Source organism: Macaca mulatta, chromosome 1 (genome assembly GCF_049350105.2).
Source record: "Macaca mulatta isolate MMU2019108-1 chromosome 1, T2T-MMU8v2.0, whole genome shotgun sequence".
Lineage (NCBI taxonomy): Eukaryota > Metazoa > Chordata > Mammalia > Primates > Cercopithecidae > Macaca > Macaca mulatta.
The window spans coordinates 118,044,756-118,060,931 of NC_133406.1; the positions used below are offsets into that span (position 1 = coordinate 118,044,756).

The window sequence follows — 16,176 nt, forward strand, 5'->3', positions numbered from 1 at the left end:
TGGTAAATATTATGATTTTATTTAAACTGTTCAGAGGAAATACAGAGGATGCTGAAGTACAGTCCCAGCACATTTCCTCTCTATCTTTTTTTTAGGCAAAACCTTGTGACTCAATGTATTTTAAATTCTCAGTCATGCACTCACAATGATAAGGCTTTCTCTCTCTCTCTCTCTCTCTCTCTTTCTCTCTTTTTCTTTTCTATAGAGCAAAACAAAGCTGATTTCCCTTTTTCCCCATCCCCCAATTCATACCTCCCTCCTGATTTTTTCCCCAGGTTACAATGGGCTTTATCTTAGATCCATTCTTGGTCAAGTTTTTCTCTCCACTGATACAGTCAGGACACATCGTTCGATTTAAGCCATCATCAGCTTAAGCTAAGTTTGTAGTTTTTGCTGAAGGATTATGTGTATTAATACTATGATTTTAAATGTGTTGCTCTGGATACACACATAGTTTCTTTTTTAATAGAGTATACTGTCTTGTCTCACTTTGGACTGGGACAATGGATGCCTGTCTAATCGTTAAGTGTCATTTCTTTTAGATGTTTACCTTCAGCTTGATTGCTCAGAGAAGTGTACAGAAGGCAGGATCAAAGACACACAGGAGTCCTTTCTTTTGAAATGCCATGTGCCATTGTCTTTCCTCCTTTCTTTGCTTCTTTTTCTTTTTTTCCCCCTCTCTTTCAATTGCAGATGCCAAAAAAGATGCCAACAGACACTACATTACCCTAATGGCTGCTACCCAGAAACTTTTTATAGGTTGTTCTTAATATTTTTGTTGTTGTTGTTTAAGCTTTTCCTTTCTTTTTTTTCCTTGGTGTTTGTGCCACAATTTTAAAATGACTTTTATTATGGGTATGTGTTGCCAAAGCTGCCTTTTTGTCAAATAAAATGAATAAGAACTTAAAAAATAAAAGCTGGTATCTTAAAATATCTAAGAGAGTAAGACTGTGGAGCCTAAAATGGCTGGCTGAGAATGAACCACAAATGCCAATTGCCTAACAGTTGGTAACTGTAAATTTGATTCTCATGGTCTATTCTTTTCTTTGTCCTTAAGATGACATGGTTAGTGTCCCTGTCCCATGTTCAGTGTCCAAACCGGCAATGTAAAAAGTATCCTGTGTGGTTTAACAGGAAATCTGTTTGTGTCTCTTTATTTGAAACCAGTTTTACTCTCAGTGGTTCTTTAAATTCAATTCAGTCTGCCAGGAACATTGGTTGATAGTATTATTCTGACACCTTTAATTTCCAAAATCTGAAGTCCCTGCTAATTTACCACCTTCAAGATCTTCTTGAACTGGTAACTGATTAGGTTGAACTTACGGAAGATTTGTGGACTTAACTCAAAAGTAACTTCTCGGTGTTCTATAGAACATGTATTTGTGTAACTGAACTTACTAGGAGAAATGTTTGGAATTCTATATGTGCAATTTGTCAACAAATGCAAAGAAATACAGCACATGTATTGATGAGCTTCTGTCAAACAGCTTGAGGTGAAATTTGATTTAAGAAAATAAATCATGGTTGTTTAAAGCTGCTGGGACATTAGATTTAGGCCATGATAACTGTTCTCATTTTAACTATAGTAGTATTTGGCACTAGTCTAAACTTCTATATAAATCACTTTTTTGGAACAATAAAGGAGGAGGGAGAATATTAATGGCCTGTTAGATGAGTACCAAAGCCACCAAACAGTAATGAAATGTTCTCATTCTTTATTCTCCCAGCCTCAAACAACACAGGTTACTTTTTTTTCCCTTGTTCAGAAAACACCTGTAATTTAACAAACAGACTGCCTGTAGGTATAGTGCATTACAAATGTTCTAATCATTGTACATACATCTCTCTTGGTATTGCAGCATCCATACTGGCTTTGTAATCATTAATTTTTTTGACAGATTGAATGTGCTGTATTGATATGTATCTATGTAATTATATTGTATGTCTATAGCTATTTCACATTTTGAATAATGTTATTTTATTTACTTTTTTAAGAGAGGAGAATGTGAATTTGTCAGTTTATTTCTGACTAGGGAAAATCATTTGCACGTTCCTGAGTAGAGGTATACTGATTATAAGACCCAAAGGTAATTTCATAGCAAAATACATAAAATCAGTTGGAGCTTTTATACAAACATGGAAGTCAACTTTGTAGAACTTTCACTGTTTGATCTAGGATTGGAATATGAGCTTTTATACAATTCATATTCTTATTTGGCAAATGCACAGTTTAGTATTACCTCTCTGATGGCCTTTACTAGAAAGGCAGTTTTAGAACTATTGTGATCCACTAAGGACGTGTTTCAACAGCTAGAGACCACTGCTTGCCTGAAAAGGAGTTCTTAAATTTGCTGCAGGAAAAAAAAAGTAAGCAACAACATCTGAAGGCCTACAGTGTGTAGAGAGAAAACCTCATCACAAGATCATGAGTGTCACGGTTTTAGGGAATCAAGATATTCTGTTTAATAGAGCTATAGTATATATAGTCAATTAAACCTGATCTCAAAGTTTGAAGAAGCTGAGCAAAACAGGGAAAGATTGTTATATTTGTCTTTATGAAATTGGGATGGAATTTGCTATGCAGAATTGAGGTTTGTGGCTTCACTGTTCCTGTAGGGTGCATGACAACATCCCTTTTCTTGAGAAAGGAAAAAATTGATCACCCTAGCAGCAGTGATGCATAGAAACCTAATTTTAGCCACACTAGTCAATCGAAACGAAAGGATTTTCTTTTCTGTTTCTTTGGGGTTTTATTGAAGGGGCTGGGGCGGGATGGGATTCTTTTCAGTTTTCTATAAAAACAAAGTTTACTCACGCTTTAGATTATATTGTGATTGCAAGCGTTATAAGCGTGTGCCACTGGCCTCCTATTGTTGATGCTTAGGTAATGGAGGCCTGTGGTGAGTTTTATGATGACTTGGGCATGTCTTATTCAAAAACAAAAACATAAAACACAGAAACCTTTCTTCAGCACACCAAGGCAAGCAGCCATTTCATGACTCACTTAACACATTGCAGTGTACCAGTTTACAGATGATTTTTCCCTTTTTGCATGACATGGCAGTTCCAAACCCCAGAGAATTCCTTGTTTGTAAATTGGAAGTTTCTACTATGTCTTACAGAGCTTAAATTCAGAAGTTTGTGCCTCATATCTGAAACAAAGGGAAACAACACACCCATTCAAAAGTAAATAAATCTCCTAGAAGTTTTTGTTTTTAACATTTCCATATAAAGGGCTCTGTTGAATGTCATGAATAGACTGGAAAAAAAAATCTTGGGAACCTGCATATGTTTTTTACTAGCAGATGACAACTACAAAAGGAATTTGAAGAACACGTGAAACTTGGTTTTTTTTTTTTTTGATAGATTAACTAGCAGACCTATTTTAAAAAGGTAATTCAGCTAAAGGGCAATTTACTTTTTTGTGCTTCACACTATCTTGATTGTCAAAATGTATGAACTGTAATTTTAAAATTTATACTGCCACATGATTGTAAATTTTAGTTGTCTTAAGTTAGGAATTGGTGAAAAGCTATGCTGGATTTGGGTCAAAATGACTTATTTGCAAAAATAAATAAATAAATGAATAAATAAATAATGGGAAGAAAGGGCTGTATAATGAAATACTGCAAGACTCACATATTGGTTGGAAATTTCCCTCAAATCACCTACTGATTACCCTTGATTTCCCTTTGTTTTAAGTTTCTCAAAATGAATGAAATGAAATATAGCAGAATGTTAACCCATACAAAAATAAAGTGTACCCAAATATTGTAATGTATATTGCTGCTCTTCTTCAAATTAAATAAGGGTTTAAAACCACTTAATTAGTAATCAACATCTCAGTGGATACAAATAAGGTGTGTTTGGTATACATTAATATTTTCTTCCAAAGATATATCTTTGGTTAGAAACACACACAAAAATAAAACTAGTAATATTGAATGTTTATCTAGCTCTACATATTTCCAGCATATGTAGCATTAATAGATCTGTCCTGGTAACTGTGTCTTTGGGATTTCATTTTGGTTCCATCAAATTAGCAAAAGAAATGGCTTAGTTGTATATGATTAGCTAGACATTTTTGGAGCCAGACACCTGCTGTTTAGTAGATAACTTAGTACACAGTCTAAACTTGTCATTTGTTTTTCTCACAGAATAGCCATTTCCTGCTGTCTTCCGAACGATCACTATCCTTTCAATAACACTCTCACCTCTAGAATCATACGTTCAAAGTGTGAATACACACCTAGCACATAGTAGGTGCTCAAATATTAATTTCCTCCTTGCCTTCCTTATCTATCCCGTGTTCTCCATTTCCCCATATGATTCCAACCCAATAGCAAATGACATTTACATGTTATGAAAACATCTATTGGGTAATATCAGGTCTTGGATGAAGAAATTCTGACTTTTATATAAGCTTTTGGTAGACAGAAAAAACAGGAAGGTATTGGTCAGTAGAACATTTTTAAGTTCAGGAAAGAATGCTGGAATAATACTATGTAACTTTGTCCAGGTTAATTTGACTGAAACACATTTTTGGTGGATTTCTTTTCCTCAAAGAACTCTCTAAATGTAACTCCTTTCTGGATTCCTCACCCATCATCCTGTTGGAAACCCTTACTAGACCTATGTATTTAGGGAGTTTTGTCAGAAAAAATTTTTAACTTGCAGTATTTAAAAGAATATTTATTGTTCCTAAAATGTCATTCAAATACATGTAGTGTCTATTGTTTGGGGATGGGAACTAGTTTTGCAAAAAACACCTGATGTTGTATAATAATGCCCCAATGATCTTGCTGGTTAAAAATACAGTATTTTTGGCCATAATTTTCTACTATAGTATTATTCATTGTTGAGTTTTGCTTCTGTTGAAGTTGCCCAAGTCCCTCTCAGAATGTTTTGGATTTGCAGGAGTATTGAAATACATCCTGTTGGGAAGAGGCCCCCCAAAATCTGGCCATAAACTAGCCCCAAAACTGGCCATAAACAAAATCTCTGCAGCACTGTGACATGTTCATGATGGCCATGACACCCACACTGGAAGACTGTGGGTTTACCAGAATGAAGGCAAGGAACACCTGGCCCACCCAGGGCGGAAAACTGCTTAAAAGCGTTCTTAAACCACAAACAATAGCATGAGCGATCTGTGCCTTAAGGACATGCTCCTGATGCAGATAACTAGCCAAACCCATCCCTTTATTTTGGCCCATCCCTTTATTTCCCATAAGGAATACTTTTAGTTAATCTATAATCTATAGAAGCAAGGCTTATTACTGGCTTGCTATTAATAAATATGTGGGTAAATCTCTGTTCGAGGCTCTCAGCTCTGAAGACTGTGAGACCCCTGATTTCCCACTCCACATTCTGTATTTCTGCGTGTGTGTCTTTAATTCCTGTAGCGCCGCTAGTTTAGGGTATCCCTGACCGAGCTGGTTTTGGCAAGAGGCGCCCAATTTGGGGCTCGAATCCAGGTCAAAGGGTCACCAGAACGATGGTTGGAGAATGTGGAAAACTAAGCTGGAGGACACCTGAGTACTGTTAAAGCAATCCCCGTGGTGAGTAAGAAGGGGAGTTCAGAAGCATCAGGGTAACAATGGGACAAGTGTGGGCTCTGGTTCATTCCACCTTGGAACCTTTTCACACTAATGATGAGGAGGAAGGAGAGTATAATGAAGTAACAGAAGAGGTTACAGTTCAGGTTTGTTTGCCAGCTAAAGCTAAAGCAGCAAAGGAGGGAGAGGTTGATCCCTACCCTTCTGCACCCCCTCATTATTATTTTGAAGAAAAAGAGTGGCCTGACCCTCCAGATCTTTCTTTTACAGAGGACAACGGGAGAAAAGCAGTTGCCCCAGTGACTGTTTGAGCAGTACCTCAAGCGACTGCTCTCAGTTCTATTCGGGCAGGAATTCAGCAAGCTAGAAGAGAGGGTGATTTAGAGGCTTGGCAGTTCCCTGTTAGAATACATCGCCCCAGATCAACAGGGAAATATTATAGCTACACTTGAGCCTTTTCCTTTTAAATTACTCAAAGAATTTAAACAAGTTATTAATCAGTGTGGACCAGGTTCTCCTTTTGTAATGGGACTGTTAAAGAATATGGCTGTTTCCAGTCGGATGATTCCTACTGACTGGGATGCTCTTACTCGAGCTTGTCTAACTCCTGTTCAGTTTTTACAATTTAAAACTTGGTAGGTAGATGAAGCTTCCATTCAAGCTGCTTGCAACACCCAGGCCCAACCTCAAATTAATATAACTGCAGACCAACTTTTGGGGGTTGGCGGCTGGGCTCGTTTAGAGGCACAAGTGGTCATGCAGGATGCTGCCATAGAACAGCTTAGAGGAGTGTGCATCAGAACTTGGGAAAAAATCACTTCAGGTGGAGAACAATACCCTTCCTTTAGTGCTGTAAAACAGGGACCAAAAGAACCATACGTGGACTTTATAGCTTGGTTACAGGAGTCTTTTAAAAAGGTGATTGCAGTTTTGGTTGCTCAAGAAATAGTGTTGCAGTTATTAGCTTTTGACAATGCTAATCCTGATTGCCAGGCTGCTCTGCAACCTATTAGAGGGAAAGCACATTTAGTTGGTTATATCAAGGCCTGTGATGGTATTGGAGGTAATCTGCATAAAGCTACTTTGTTGGCACAGGCAATGGCAGGACTGAGAGTAGATAAAGGAAATACTCCATTTCCTGGAGCTTGTTTCCTGGAGAAGCATGGTCATACTAAAAAAGAATATAGAAAAAAATTAGCAAGTCAGGTCACCAGACAGGGGAAAAAAGAAAACTGCTGAGCCTGAAATAAGTCCAAATTGTAAAAAAGGAAAACATTGGACTAATCAGTGTCACTCTAAGTTTGATAAAGATGGGAACCTGATTTCGGGAAATGCCATGAGGGGCCTGTCACAGGCCCTATTCCAAACCGGGGCATTTCCGGCTCAGACCATTCCCTCACCCCTGTATAATGTCTGTCCCCCGCCACAGCTGGTAGTGCTGCAGTAGATTTATGTTGCCCCAAAGCTGTGAGCCTTCTGCCTGGGGAACCCCCACAAAAGGTCCCAACAGGAGTCTGTGGATCCTTGCCAGCAGGGATGACAGGATTAATTATAGGAAGGTCTAGTTTAAATTTAAAAGGGGTACAAATACATACAGGAGTCATTGATTCGGATTACAATGGGTAAATCCAAATTTGTTATATCTACTTCTGTTCCTGGAAAGCAGAGCTAGGAGAGTGCATAGCACAGCTCCTGGTTGTGTCGTATGTGGAAATGGGGAAAAGTGAAATTAAACAAACAGGAGGATTTGGAGCACAAATAAACAAGACAAAGCAGCTTATTGGGTAAATCAAATTACTGATAAATATCCTACCTTTGAAATAACTATTCAGGGAAAGAAATTTAAAGGTTTGGTAGATACAGGAGTGGACATTTCAATCATTTCCCTACAGCACTGGCAGTCCACGTGGCCAATTCAACCCACTCAATTTAACATAGTTGGAGTTGGTAAAGCCCCTGAAGTATATCAAAGTAGTTATATTTTGCATTGTGAAGGGCCCAATGGACAACCTGGGACTATTCAACCAATTATAACTTCTGTACCTATAAATTTATGGGGAAGAGATTTATTGCACAATGGGGAGCACAAATTCTAATTCCAGAACAATTATATAGCCCTCAGAATCAACATATGATGCATGAAATGGAGTATGCCCCTAGTATGGGACTAGGAAAAAAATTGCAAGGTTTGAAAAAACCACTTCAAATGGAAAGACAAAGTTCCCACCAAGGTTTAGGATATCATTTTTGATGGCAGCCATTGTTAAGCCTCCAGAACCTATACCTTTAAAATGGTTAACAGATAAGCCAATTTGGTTAGAATTGAGTAAAAAGAGTAAAAAGAAACTGGAGGCTTTAGAGGACTTAAAATTGGCCTTCAATAGTCATAGATTTAAAAGACTGTTTCTTTACTATCCCCTTAGCTGAGCAAGACTATGAATGGTTTGCATTTACAATTCCTGCAGTAAACAACCTGCAGCCTGCTAAGCATTTTCATTGTTTCACAGATGGGTCTAGTAATGGTAAAGCTTCTTATTCTGGATCAAAAGGTAAAGTTTTCCAGATGCTCTATACTTCAACTCAAAAAGCGGAGCTTGTAGCTGTAATTGAGGTATTGACTGCTTTTGATATGTCTATTAATATAATTTCTGATTCATCATACATGGTTCATTCCACACAGTTAATTGAAAATGCTTAGTTACAATTTCATGCAGATGAACAGCTGATGACAAAAACAAAAAAGGGGGAGAAATAGGGATTATGGGACAGCCCATACACAATTGAATCTAGCATTATTAACTTTAAATTTTTTGAGCCTGCCCAAAGGCCAGATGTTATCAGCAGTTGAACAGCATCTACAGAAACCAGCTGCAAAGACAAAAGCAGAACAACTGATTTGGTGGAGAGATCCAATAACAAAAAATTGGAAAGTAGGTAAAATAATAACTTGGGGTACAGGTTATGCTTGTGTTTCTCCAGGACCGAACCAACAGCCAATTTGGATACTATCAAGACACCTGAAACCTTATCATGAGCCAGATGCCAAGGAAGAGATTCCAGGAGGATCCCAAGGACCCCCTGGTTGCAGCTATGTTGAGGCTGATACTGAGGAGGACCTCAGTTGTCACAAGCACCACCCATTGAACACAGCCACCTACCTGTGGACAGATCAAGAAGTTGTCACAGATGGTGGAAGAAAACCTGAGGAAAGTGGGACAACCAGTCACAATGAGTAATTTAATGGTAACGATGATGGTGGTGATCACCATTGCCATGAGTATTCCTTCAACAAATGCTGACATGGAAAACAATTATACATATTGGGCATATTTATCAATCATGGCTGGCAATAATGCCTGGATGTAATCACTCTATGACACAGTTACACATGTTTTCTGGTCTCAGTATTTACCATAATAAATCTGCTCCTATAATTGAGGCATACCGCCCTCAAAAACCTATTCATAAACAAAATTGAACCCAGTTAGAAAAAATGAATGTACTTGTTTAGGAAGATTGCATTGCAGAACAGGCAAAGGTGCTGCACAACAATTCCTACAGAATCATTATTAATTGGTCCCCTAAGGGGATGTTTAGCTTGAATTGCACCTCTCAGTCTGCATGCCACGGCCACACTATGTTCAGCTGGTCTGAACAAAACAGTCAAATGGTAGAAATGACAAGAAGTACGGCAAGAGTTCCTATTACTGGAAAACTGGCAGTATAGGGCACCTCAACCTCAAATGATATGGCCCGTTGTAGGAGCTAAACATCAGGATTTGTGAAAACTATTAATAACTCTTAATAAGATCAAAATTTGGGAAATAATAAAAAAGCATCTAGAAAGACACTCTACAAACTTGTCTTTGGATATTGCAAAATTAAAAGAACAAATATTTAAAGCCTCCCAGGCACACCTGACCTTAATGCCAGGAACAGGAGTGCTTGAAGGAGCTGCAGACAGATTAGCAGCTAGTAACACATTAACATGGATAAAAACACTTGGAAACTCTGTGATTTCAATGATGGTTGTGCTTTTAATCCGTGTTGTTTGTTTTTCTATAGTCTGCAGATGCAGATCCTGAATCCTGCAAGAAGTAGCTTACTGTGACAAAGCTGCCTTTGCTTTTATAACTTTGCAAATCAAATAAGGGGGACATGTTGGGAACAGGTGCCCCAAAATCTGGCCATAAACTGGTCCCAAAACTGGCCATAAACAAAATCTCTGCAGCACTGTGACATGTTCATGATGGCCATGACACCCACACTGGAAGACTGTGGGTTTACCAGAATGAAGGCAAGGAACACCTAGCCCACCCAGGGTGGAAAACTGCTTAAAGGTGTTCTTAAACTGCAAACAATAGCATGAGCGATCTGTGCCTTAAGGACATGCTCCTGCTGCAGATAACTAGCCAAACCCATCCCTTTATTTTGGCCCATCCCTTTATTTCGCATAAGGAATACTTTTAGTTAATCTATAATCTATAGAAGCGATGCTTATCACTGGCTTGCTGTTAATAAATACGTGGGTAAATCTCTGTTCGAGGCTCTCAGCTCTGAAGGCTGTGAGACCCCTAATTTCCCACTCCACACCTCTATATTTCTGTGTGTGTGTCTTTAATTCCTCTAGTGCCGCTGGATTAGGGTCTCCCCAACCGAGCTGGTCTCTGCACATCTTTCCTTCAAAAAACAAAAACAAACAAATAAACAAAAAAATCAAAACTAAATTTGAACCTGGATCACAGATGAGAGTTCCCTGCTAGCCTGGAGTTAGGTGTATCTTCAGCTGTAGATGGGCAACCTTATGCCAGTGTGGATGAAGTTTCCAGGGACTCAGTGTCTGCTCCTCATGGACTTACTTAGCTGACATTAACTGGAGAACATTTGTGACATTTCAAAGGGACCTCAGCCAAAGGTAGATGCAGAGGGCAGGGTAGGACTTTGAACCTGCATAGACCATGAGGTACATTCTCCTTTTATTCACATATCTACTTCTACAAGCTCAGTAAGAGTCTAAAGCACAACTAAGGTGAATCTTGAGGTCAGAGAAATAAGAGAGCATTTCATGAATTAACTTTGAGAGAAGTGAGTCCAGGGACCAGCTTTATGTCTACACAAGATGATAGACAAGAACGTATCTATAGGATAGTCTTAGCCTCAAACCAGCCCAAGTGAGAGATTTAACTTAAATTGTCAGAAGAAAGACTAAAATCCATAGAGCCACAGAGAATGAAGGCAATCATGAGAGAAATGAGGATAGGAAAGAAAATGAGAGGAAATCAGGTTAGTTAATTCATTGTTTCTAAATCTGCTACCATGTAATAAGCACCTGGTGAGATTTCAATAAAGATGAATGCCTTGAACTGACATCTTGAGATTCTCACTTAAATGGTATGGGGTGTGATTTGAGCATCAGTACCTTTAAAAGACTTCCATGATATTCTAATACACAACTGAAGATGACAAGGACCACTGGTCTACTCTGACCTCAGGTTTTCAACATAGAGATGACCACATGTGTGGCTACTCCACACAAATGCTGAGTAACCATCAGACATTGATGGGATCTGTATTCACCTCTCAACAGTAGCATTTGTAGAATGTAGAAAAAAATCAAAAAGAAAAACAAGAAAATAGATGGATTAGATCTATAGTCTCTCTACTTAAAGCACACTTGCTTAATTTTGAATACAAGTAAAATAAGAAATAGTCATTATACTGAAACCCAGTATACAGAAAATAACACCTCGTATATTACACATATTCAAATTTAGTATTTTCTTTTCAATTTTATTTTATTGTACTTTGTTTTTTATTTTATTTTATTTTTTTAGTTGAATATCAAAATATTTCCTTTTTATTTCTGCATCATAAATTTATAATTTTAACAACTTTGATCGTTAGCTAGTATAGTAATACAAAAAAAATGAGGAAAAACATGTTAGTATTATTCATTTCCATAAAGTGCAGATTTAATTTTCTATTATTTGCCTTAGTAAACATCGTCTTATTTCAGGTCCTCCCCTGCCCTCACTCAAAAAGGGAGGGTGTTTAATTTTTATTTAACAAATATGTAATACCAAGAAAAAAATGAAAGATCCAATAATGTTTTTTGCAAACATGCTTCCAGGTAAGATTTCCAAGGACATCAGTACTGAGTGAAAATAATCCCTTACAACCAACATGAATGACACACTAACAAGCACGTAATTGAGGCCTCCATGCTGATTTGGCAATTTTAAGGTCTCCAGCTGTGAAAAAGGTATATAAATGAATACAAACAGTTGGCTTGACTTGTGGCGAAATTACTTTCACCAAAGTTGTTGGAAGCCTTTCTCTGGTTTTGACCCCTGTAGGAAGTTAATCTCATATTCCCTTAGCAATAATATAAGGTCACTGTTCCAGTCCCACACACTGTTATATTCAATGGGCTTCTTAGTTTACCACATAAGGACTGCACCTTTTTCAAAAGAATATTGCTAACAGGGTCAAATGAGTGTTAATGGCTGAACGTTTGCCAAATGCTTACATCTGTGATAGTATAAATATGGATTATTAAAGTTGTCTACTCAAGTATAAAATATATGCAAAACTCTCATAGGCAAAATGTTCAAAAGCCGGATAAAACCTTTTTTTGTTTGTTTTTTTAACTTTTACAAGAAAGTGCAACTGCAGGCTCTCTTGAATGATCTTCTAGACAGTTCCACAGAAAACTTAGCAGTTGGGCTCAGAAAGTAGAGTTTCTCAGGAGGAATTAAAGTTCTTCCTAGAATACAAAGCAACGTTTCAGGCAGCTCTCTGAAAGTAAACCATTAGCTTATGACTACACAGTGAGACAAACTGGAACGTGTAATAATGAAAGCTTCGCATTTGTCATGATGTGCTTTTTTTCTCTTACCCCAGGACCTCTAGCTGTTTTGTATTGTTATATAAAGTAGTTACAGCACTTTGTCCAACACTGAGAGCAGGCAGGAAACTAATCAGCTGGGAGAGAATCAGAAGTGTGTTCATGTGTTTCATTGTTTTTCAGGTCAAATCTCAATACCTGCAAATAAATCATTAAAAATATATAACAGTTTCTCTGTTATTTTCAGGACTTTATGTAGTTAATGGATAATCAGAGTGAAAGAGGGCTTTCTATCAGTCATCAGTGATACATTCTGTCACACAGTCAGATTTTCAGCATTTGTTCGGCTGCTGCTATATGATAAAGGAAGTTTTCTGTTGCTGGCGGAAATCATTTTTGCTTTAGCGCCTCCAAATTAAGGACTCTCTTTTCTCCATCAGCCGAAACTTCTGAAAACAGTGGTAGGTTGGTAAAGATTTCTCGTTTTTAGAGCAATATCCTGTATGACCTGGCTGTCTGATTTCTCTGGATCTTCTGCAGACTGAACAATTAGCTGACCCATTTCTTTGTGCAGTTTGGCCATTGCCATGGCCTCTTTTGCAAGGGGAGCAAAGGTAATCTCACTCTCTGCCAGATTCAATAACACATCATAGAGGTCTGGTCTGTTGCTCTCCTCCAAGTTTACAAATCCAGCAATGTAACCTGTGCACATCTGCAGGGCTTCCAGCTCATCCGCGTTGAGGTGCACATAAGAGTGAAGGATGGTCCAGTCCTGTCGGTGCCACACCAGGGCAGGCAGAGTCCTGGTAAACTCCTGGACCGCTTCTATTTTGGGGTGATACACCACAATTCTTTTCTTTAGCATCAGTGCTGTGTGTAAGAGAATAGTTTCCATTCCAAACTGAGATACAATGTCTCTGATGGAGCCAGCCAGGTAGGCCTTTGGGACATCAAAATCCTTACTAAGGAAAGAGCCATTTTCTTCACTCTGGCACATCCCCTTTGTGAGAACTGCAATATAACTCTCCATCATTTTAACTGGGCTCCCATGTTTCGGGTACATTCTACACAATATCCTAGTGAAGGCAGCATACTTCACTGGGTTAAAATCTCTGGTGGTCAGAACAACAGAAAAATGAGTCACCTTTTTCAAAATAGAAGACTCTGGAAGTTCAATTGTTGTGATATAAAACCATTTCTTCCGTACTGACCAAAGACAAAGGGATGGAGAAGTTTGTTTTCATCTGTAAGGCAGCATTTTCTCAGCAGCAGGTTCCTTAATGTGGCTGTCGTGGAAGGATAACACCACATCCACAGAATTTCTTCATTTGTGTCCTTTTGGATCAGCCCGACTCTAAGCATTAGCTCAGTGTCCACCACCTCCGCGCAGCCATCTTCCACCACCGCGGTGCGCAGCTCTGGCTGCCACCTGCAGGACCCACCTCGCACCGGAGTCCCGCCCCGCCCGCCGTAGGACCCGCCCCCATAACAGGCCATTTTATTTTAAGACTGAGTCTCACTCTGTCACCCAGGCTGGAGTGCAGTGGCACAGTCTCGGCTCACTGCAACCTCCATCAAGCAGCTTCAACAATTCTCATGCCTCAGCCTCCTGAATGGCTGGGATTACAGGTGCATGCCACCACACTTAGCTAATTTTTGTATTTTTTAGTAGAGGCACAGTTTTACCATGTTGGCAAGGCTGGTCTCGAACTTCTGGCCTCAAGTGATCCATCCACCTCGGCCTACCAAAGAGCTGGGATTCAGGCATGAGCCATTATGCCCAGCCTTCTTTTCAATTTTAAAATAAATTCTGCAGTTTACATTTTCATACACTGATTCCACAGCCCATTAATGGATTCAGCACTGCAATGTAAAAATTCTGCTTTGCTCAATTCTTTTCATTCAGCCAAATCCTCAAAGAGAACGCGTAGGTCTCACTTCACTAGAGAGAATATAATAAGAAAAACTGAAACTCGGCTGGGCATGGTGGCTCATGCCTCTAATTCCAACATTTTGGGAGGCCAAGGAGGGTGGATCACCTGAGGTCAGGAGTTCGAGACCAGCCTGGCCAACATGGCGAAACCCCATCTCTACTAAAAATACAAAAATTAGCCAGGTATGACGGCATGCGCTTGTAGTCCCAGCTACTTGGGAGACTGAGGCAAGAGAATTGCTTGAATCTGGAAGGCAGAGGTTGCAGTGAGCTGAGATCGTACCACTACAGTCTGAGTGACAGAGCGAGACTCTGTCTCAAAATAATAATAATAATAATAATAATAATACCCAGGAAGAAATGATATATGAATACTTTTTAATGTTACCCTTGATGCTGGCATAAAATACTAAAAAGAAATCTTTCCCAACAAACCACTTTGGGAAAAATAGAACAGGGAGAGGAGAATGTAATAAAACATAAACTAATCCTTTTCACTTTCTACTTCAGAGTTTTGTCTATCAGATATTGAGAATATTTCTAGAAATGCATTAAGGTATAACCAGGTGTGGAATCAGCTTCAGGGAATTAGGGATAATAAGTTGGGCCATGGTTACAATCTTCACCCTTCCTTTGTAATTCCATTTGACTCTTTCCTTTTCCTTTTTCTCTGATCATTTTTGGAAGGACACATAATATTTCTTTTGTCTTTTTCTCATTTTTTTATTTTAACCAACAAAACAAGCAGCAGTGACATCATATTTCTTTGTCAAGGCTCATTCCTATCCTAGCCAAGGTGACCCAGCAACCTCCAGCGACTGTTGAGAACTCCAGATTGGAGAATTTACTCTCCCTTCTCTCCAACTTATTGAAAGGGCCTTCGTGCATGGGTTCTAGTTTCAGGGTTGTCAATAGCAAGTCATGTGGCTTTAGTTAAGTCAGCCCTGTGGCATCACTGCTCCTCTGTTGTAAAAGGCAGAACTGGACGTGGATGTGGTCTGAGGTCCTTCCTGTATCTCATATCCAGGGTTCTTCCCATGGCCCTGCCCACCCTTCCCTAAGAGACTGGGACATGGAGTTGTAAGGGGGTGGGTTTCTCTGCAAAAGGTCCTTTCCTTCTGCAGCCCTCTGTTTCTGAGCTTTCATGGTTGATGCTGAGAACATCCTCACTGAGAGGTGTGAAAAGCCATCGCTGTGCACCAGACAGAGGGAATCAGGAGGAAAGGAGCTGATGTCACCGGTTGCTGGTTGGGCAGAGCTAGGGTCCCTATATCCTTCATCTCATGCTGACTGGAAGTTCAGGGGGGTTTACTTTTCACTTGTGGATGGCATTTGCCTCTTCACCTAGCCTGAGGCTCACCCTTCAGCTCATCCTTCTAGCAGAAACTCAGTTTGACCCTGGACTATCACCACTTAGCAGTCCCTCTAAACTTGGCCATCAGCAGGACCTGACAAAGATGCTCATTTGATTTTTTCTTCTCTCTCCTATAGATACTAAATGCTGCTGTAACAATGAAAAGAAAGAACAGATGTCACACAAAGCATTTTCATTTGATGGAAAAAAACTAAAAGAGCAGAGCAATTGAAAGCTCAACACAACACGGGAGGGATCCGTGGCTGAGGATTGTATTTCAGAACCGCTGACTGCTCTTGACAATTGTTAACCCACTAGGCTCCTTTGGTTAGAGAAGCCACAGTCCTTCAGCCTCCACTTAATATCAATACTTAGGAAGACCAAAGCCAGATGGACAAACAGCATTGAGAGGCTTTAGCCCTACTCCTCTCAGCTTCCATCCTGTAGAGAACAGGAGTCAGGAGCCTCTGGCAGGAGACAGCGT

The 16,176-nt window shown here is 39.3% G+C and overlaps 1 pseudogene; it reads right to left on the reverse strand.

Annotated features, from left to right (window-relative positions):
• Positions 1 to 12,626: 12,626 nt before the first annotated feature.
• Positions 12,627 to 13,705, reverse strand: LOC107000594 (DENN domain-containing protein 10 pseudogene; annotated as a pseudogene).
• Between the last annotated feature and the right edge of the window lie 2,471 nt (positions 13,706 to 16,176).